Source organism: Salvelinus sp. IW2-2015, unplaced genomic scaffold (genome assembly GCF_002910315.2).
Source record: "Salvelinus sp. IW2-2015 unplaced genomic scaffold, ASM291031v2 Un_scaffold1126, whole genome shotgun sequence".
Taxonomy (NCBI): Eukaryota; Metazoa; Chordata; class Actinopteri; order Salmoniformes; family Salmonidae; genus Salvelinus; species Salvelinus sp. IW2-2015.
The window spans coordinates 206676-214302 of NW_019942740.1; the positions used below are offsets into that span (position 1 = coordinate 206676).

Below are 7627 nucleotides of genomic sequence, written 5' to 3' on the forward strand. Positions count from 1 at the left end.
CTAACAGAGCTTGGAGAGATCTGCAGAGAAGAAATGGACGAAACTCCCAAATAAGGTGTGCCAAGCTGTAGAGTCATACCCAAGAACGACTTCAAGTCTGCTATCGCTGCCAAGGTGGTCAACAACGAGTACTGTAGTAAAGGATTTAGTGTCCCAGTCCTTAAAAGTGGCAGCTGTTAGCCTTTAGGTGTGGATGTTGCCTGTAATCCATGGCTTCTGGCTGGGGTATGTACGTACTGTCACTGTGGGGACAATGTTATCGATGCACTTATTAAAGGGAATGGGAACACTTTAGGAAGTTATGTAAATGTGATTTCAGTTTTTTTTTTTTTTATCAGAAAAACTGTTTTTGCTTTGACATTATGGGGTATTGTGTGTAGATTAATGAGGGGGGAGGGAGGGGACGATTATTCATTTTTAGAATAAGGCTGTAACGTAGCACAATGTAGAAAAGGTCAAGGGGTCTGAATACACTCCGAAGGTACTGTATGTTAGTTTAACTGGTTTTTGATATCATGGTCACTCAATATACCTCCTTCTCCTCCCTCTCTCTCTTCGCTACAGCTCGTAAAACTAAGAAGCTGAACCGTTTAAAGGGTGTGCAGCAGCCCACCATGGCCGAGCTGACCCCCCGTCCGCTCCCAGAGGCCAGGTCGCTGGTCCCCAAGTCCATGCCCCAGCTCACCCCCACCATGCTGTCTCTACTAAAGGCCATCGAGCCAGACACCATCTACTCTGGCTACGACGGCACCCTGCAGACACCTCCACACGCATCATGACCACCTCAACAGGCTGGGGGGACGACAGGTGTATCAGCCGTCAAGTGGGCCAAGTCTCTGCCAGGTACTACTATTTCTAAGAGACACTGTTGGAAACCTGCACAGTATTTACCATAGACAGAAGTACTACAGTATCATTAGGGAAATGGAACATTTAGTCATTCAGTGTTCTGTTATCTTCCCCTGCAGGGTTCCGGAACCTTCACCTGGACGACCAGATGACTCTGCTGCAGTGTTCCTGGTTGTTCTCATGTCTTCGGCCTGGGCTGGAGGTCCTACCAACAGTGTGACGGGAACATGCTCTGCTTCGCTCCAGACCTCGTCATCAATCAGTATGTCTATTTATCTGTTGGCCTAAGTCTCTGTCTGTCTGCATGTCTCGTTCTCTCTCCTGTCTCTCTCCTCATCAGGGACCGTATATAGCACCAGTGTGACATCATCACTAACATGTCTCTCTCTCCTCATCAGGGACGTATGAAGCTGCCCTACATGGCAGACACAGTGTGACATCATCACTAACATGTCTCTCTCTCCTCATCAGGGACCGTATGAAGCTATCGCAGCCAGTGTGACATCATCACTAACATGTCTCTCTCTCTCTCATCAGGGACCGTATGAAGCTGCCTACATGGCACAGTGTGACATCATCACTAACATGTCTCTCTCTCCTCATCAGGGACCGTATGAAGCTGCCCTACATGGCAGACCAGTGTGACATCATCACTAATGTCTCTCTCTCCTCATCAGGGACCGTATGAAGCTCCCTAATGGCAGACCAGTGTGACTCATCACTAACATGTCTCTCTCTCCTCATCAGGGACCGTATGAAGCTGCCCTCATGGCAGACCCAGTGTGACACTCATCCACTACATGCTCTCTCTCTCCTCATCAGGGACCGTTGAAGCTGCCCTACATGGCAGACCAGTGGTGACTCATCACTAACATGTCTCTCTCTCCTCATCAGGGACCGATGAGGCTAGCCCTACTATGGCAGACCAGTGTGACGTCACACTACACATGTCTCCTCTCTCCTCATCAGGGACCGTATGAAGCTGCCCTACATGGCAGACCCACGTGTGACATCATCACTAAATGTCTCTCTCTCCTCATCAGGGACCGTATGAAGCCCGCCTACATGGCAGAGCCAGTTGTGACGTCATCACTAACAGTCTCTCTCTCTCATCGGGACGCGTATGAAGCTGCCCTATGTGGGACCAGTGTGACTGCGTCATCACTAACATGTCTCCTCTCTCCTCATCAGGGCCGTATGAAGCTGCCCTACATGGCAGACAGTGTGAACGTCATCACTAACATGTCTCTCTCTTCCGTCTGCATCAGGGACCGTATGAAGCTGCCCTACATGGCAGACCAGTGTGACGTCGATCACTAACATGTCTCTCTCTCTCCCTCATCAGGGACCGTATGAAGCTGCCTATATGAGAGACCAGTGTGAACATCATCACTAACATGTCTCTCTCTCCTCATCAGGGACCGTATGAAGCTGCCCTATATGGCAGACCGAGTGTGACGTCATCACTAAACATGCCCTGTCTCTCTCTCCTCATCAGGGACCGTATGAAGCTGCCTACCTGCGCAGACCGTGTGAACAGATGTTGAAGATCTCCAGTGAGTTCGTCCAGACTGCAGGTGTCTCATGACGAGTATTGTTGTATGAAGGTTCTGCTGCTGCTTCTCCCACGGTGAGTCTCAGCCCTTCTTTACTTTGACCTTTCACACTTGAGCCCATAACAATGTGCAAACCTATTTCGATTTGATGGCTGTGTGTTCCTGGGTTTTTACTGTTATGTTTTCATGACTTGGATGTCAGAAGGAAAGTTTCCTGTTTCATCTTATTGTATTTTCACTTTACATTTTCAACCTTCCTACATGGCAGACCAGTGTGACATCATCACTAACATGTCTCTCTCTCCTCATCAGGGACCGTATGAAGCTGCCCTACATGGCAGACCAGTGTGAACAGATGTTGAAGATCTCCAGTGAGTTCGTCAGACTGCAGGTGTCTCATGACGAGTATCTGTGTATGAAGGTTCTGCTGCTGCTCAGCACCGGTGAGTCTCAGCCCCTCGTTTACTTTGACCTTTCACACTTGAGCCCATAACAATGTGCAAACCTATTTCCTGATTGATGGCTGTGTGTTCCTGGGTTTTTACTGTTATGTTTTTCATGACATTGGGATGTCAGAAGGAAAGTTTCCTGTTTCATCTTATTGTATTTTCACTTTACATTTTCAACATAACAGTGCATTCGGAAAGTATTCAGACCCCTTGACTTTTTCCACATTTTGTTATGTTGCAGCCTTATTCTAAAATTGATTTTAAAAAATAAAAAAAATGTTTTGTCCTCATCGTTCTACACACAATACCCCATAATGACAAAGCAAAAAACTATTTGATACATTTTAGAATAAGGCTGTAACGTAACAAAATGTGGAAAAAGGGTCTGAATACTTACAGTGCGTATAATGGAAGGGGACCTGCATAAGCATGACTTACTGGGTTAACACATTTCCTGTTATGTTCATCTTTAGTGCCAAAGGGAAAAACACACACAGAGGTTGATGTATTATGTTGTTGTCCCCCCCCCCCAGTGCCAAAGGATGGTCTGAAGAGTCAGGCCGTGTTTGATGAGATCAGGATGTCCTACATCAAGGAGTTGGGGAAGGCCATCGTCAAGAGGGAGGAAAACTCCAGCCAGAACTGGCAACGCTTCTACCAGCTCACCAAGCTTCTTGACTCCATGCACGAGGTACACTTTAGAAGTCTTCACGGGTCCAACAGACTCAAAATTCTGAAATAAGACCTGGGATCGGCGCCTAAATTCTGAAATAAGACCTGGGATCGGCGCCTAAATTCTGATTTTTTTCCCCCTCCCTTGGATATCAGTCGGGTCTGATATAATTGCCACGCGTCTCGATTATGTGCATTTAAAATTGATTTACCGTCTTGACCCGTACTCTGTTAATTTAATATTTGTGAGGTGATGTTATGTGTCAGCCAACTGCAACTCAAAATGTATAGCTTATTTCCAGCTGAAACCGGTTCTGGCTGCTCACCTCACATGTGCCTGCTGCTGAAGAGAGKGAGCGAGTGAGAGGAGCCTTGACCTAGACTACTGTTGATTGTGAAGATGCAGGCCTTTTATATTGAAGTCAAATGAAAGTTAGAGGAGAAAAGAGTAAGGTGAAAGGAATCCGACGGGGGGGAACGTCCTCTGGGACAAGTTAGAATATTGTAGTGGACAAAGATTAGAAAAACGTTTGCACTGCCAAATSGACTGTGTGCAACTCGCTATTCAGGTTTTTTACTTTTATTTATTTATTTTCATTATTGTGTATCAGTTTTGATTTGTTGAGACATTTTTGTTGGCTAAATTAAGTTCTAACGGTCTTTTTAAATGTTGTGCTTCGTATTTAGTTTGAGATGAAGGTTAAAACTAGGCCCGTTGTAAAAGAAATAGCATTAGGCTATTGCTGTCATTTGTTGAGTAGGCCTACGGTAGGAACTCACCTTTGTTGGGAATTGCTGCAATATAGGCCTTTTCAAGGTTTTAAACCAGTTCATTAAATATGCAACAAGTGTTTTGTTTCATTCTGTTGAACCATTTTCTTTGGCCAAATTAAAAGTTCCAACTGTAATGTTGTATTTACCGCAATATAATACAATTAGTTGTCTTGAACGCACTGCACAACATGTAAATTCCTGTTGGAACGCGGGAGAGCTCGTTTTGTTGTTTTTGGAAAATGTTCAAAGTCTATTGAAAACGTTTGGTTACTAGCTAGCTACCTTTTGAGTTTGGATCCCACAACGCGGTTGGCATCAGTTGCTGGGATCGCTTCCAGTGACCAGCGGTCTCTCGATCACATGTAAAGGATATTTTAAATGGACAAAAAATAGTTCTACAAGCAGTTGTTACAACAACAAGAATATCGCTTCAAGTGTTTTGTCCAAATACTGGTGGATTCAACTAATAAAAGAATGGACCTGACCAGAGGTCCAGGACCTGAAGAACAGCTTGCAGTTCTCCCAGGGTCAGCTCGATGAGTTGAAAGCAATCTGTAAGTCATTGAGAGAGGACATTAGTTCTGTAACAATGACAGAGAAATAAGATTATCTCGAGGGARAAACAAGGCTGAATAACATGGTTGTGGACAGAATTGCAGAATCTCCACGTGAAACCTGGACGGAGTCTGAGGATAAAGTGAGGGAAATGATCTGGGAAATAGAAGATGGACCACAGGAAGATTGAGGTGGAGCGTGCCCACAGGACTGGAAAAGCCATCACCGGCCCTGGTGACAGGCCCAGGCCAATAGTGGTCAAGTTTCTGAGGTTCAAGGACAAGGTAGCTGTTCTGGAAAGAGACAAGAACTTGAGAGGAACGTACACCTTCTTCAACAAGGTCTATCCTGAAGCTGTGCACCAGACGAGGAAAGAACTTATCCCAGCCATGAAAGCTGTCAGAGCATGTGGGGACATTGCTCACATCCGCAATGACAAGCTCATTGTCCACCCTCCCTCGACAGGATGAGAGCCAAGCCTATGGGTTTGTAGCTTCAACCCTGCAGCACACACACACACACACACACACTGAATAATGGACTGCTGAATGTATATATTTTTTCTATTGCTTTGTTTGCTCTTTTCCATATTATGTCTATCCCTGATAAGCTACCCAGGAAAGGGCTGAAAATAGTTCATATTAATATATGTAGCCTTAGAAATAGGGTTAGTAAAATCAAGAACTTGCTAACATTCATCTTATGTGGATGATGTTAAAAATATTTGTTGGTCTGATGTGATTAATAAGGAACATACAGATGCTGCACTTGATGAATTTATGAAATTGCTTCTTCCAATTATTGATAAATATGCACCTGTTAAGAAACTGACTGTTAGAACTGTTAAGGCTCCATGGATTGAGGAGGAATTGAAAAACTGTATGGTTGAAAGAGATGGGGCAAAAGGAGTGGCTAATAAGTCTGGCTGCACATTTGACTGGCTGTTGTTGTGAAGTGGAAATGTCTAGGAGCAACAACAGCTCAGCCATGAAGTGGTAGGCCACACAAGCTCACAGAACGGGGTGGCCGATTGCTGAAGCGCATTGCATGTAAAAATCGTCTGTCCTCTGTTGCAACACTCATTACCGAGTTCCAAACTGCCTCTGGAAGAAACGTCAGCACAAGAACTGTTCGTTGGGAGCTTCATGAAATGGGTTTCCATGGGCGAGCAGCCGCATACAAGCCTAAGATCACCATGTGCAATGCCAAGCGTCGGCTGGAGTGGTGTAAAGCTCGCCGGCAACTGACTCTGGAGCAGTGGAAACATGTTCTCTGGAGTCATGAATCACGCTTCACCATCTGGCAATCCGATGGACGAATATGTGTTTGGCAGATGCCAGGAGAACGCCCGCATGCGTAGTACCAACTGTAAAGTTTGGTGGAGGAGGAATAATGATCTGGGGCTGTTTTCATGGTTCGGGCTAGGCCCATTAGTTCCAGTGAAGTGGAATCTTAACGCTACAGCATACAATGACATTCTATACGATTCTGTGCTTCCAACTTTGAGGCAACAGTTTGGGGAAGGCCCTTTCCTGTTTCAGCATGACAATGCCCCCATGCACAAAGTGAGGTCCATACAGAAATGGTTTGTTGAGATCGGTGTCAAAGAACTTGTATTTCAAGGCCTACAAACTCAGTGCCTCTTTGCTTGACATCATGGGGAAATCAAAAGAAATCAGCCAAGACTTTAAAAAAAAAACAATTGTAGACCTCCACAAGTCTGGTTCATCCTTGGGAGCAATTTCCAAACGCCTGAAGGTACCACGTTCATCTGTACAAACAATAGTACGCAACTATTAACACCATGGGACCACGCAGCCGTCATAACGCTCAGGAAGGAAACGCGTTCTGTCTCCTAGAGATTACGTACTTTGGTGCGAAAAGTGCATCAATCCCAGAACAACAGCAAAGGACCTTGTGGATGCTGGAGAAAACAGGTACAAAAGTATCTATATCCACAGTAAAACAAGTCCTATATCGACATAACCTGAAAGGCCACTCAGCAAGAAAGAAGCCACTGCTCCAAAACCGCCATAAAAAGCCAGACTACGGTTTGCAACTGACATTTCACATTCTTAAAATAAAGTGGTGATCCTAACTGACCTAAGACAGGATTGTTACTAAACATTAAATGTAGTAATTGTGAAAAACTGAGTTTAACTGTATTTGGCTAGTTGTATGTAAACTTCCGACTTCAACTGTTATATATATATTTATTTTGACTGTTATTTATATATGTTATTTATATATATATATTATTATAATATCATACAGTTGAGGCCTATGCAATGCCCTGATGCATTTTGCGTCAAATCTCCGACAGCTTGACATGAGATGGGTGGACAGGATTTTGGTTTTGAGGAAGAGTAAGAAACTGAACCAGCCGGATTCGTGTTCTGGGTCGTTCTTTTTTCACAGTTTCTGTTTTCCAAACGGTGTCTGACTGCTCCTTCGGCGTATTCTGTCGGGAGACTGGTAGTCTGTAGCTCAATGGCGGTGTCTCCTGTGTGTCTGGAGCTCAATGCTGTCTCCTGGTGTCTGGGGTCAATGCTGGTCTCTGGGTGGGGTTCTGTTGCGTCATGCCTGGTTCCTGGTTAGGTCTTGTAGCTTCTATGGGGTCTCCTGGTGGGTCTGGGGCCTCGACTGCTGTCTCCTCCCGGTTGGTGCTGCGGGTCAACGTGCTGTGCTCGCTGGTGGTGTTCTCTCTGGTGGGCTCGAGATGCGCGTGGTCTGGCCTGGGTGGGGTCATGATCTTCTCTCTTGTCTGTTTTT

General features: G+C 45.2%; 1 pseudogene; it reads left to right on the top strand.

Annotated features, from left to right (window-relative positions):
• The window catches only part of LOC112069811 (glucocorticoid receptor-like), a 95387-nt pseudogene that overhangs the window by 80203 nt on the left and 7557 nt on the right, over positions 1-7627 (top strand).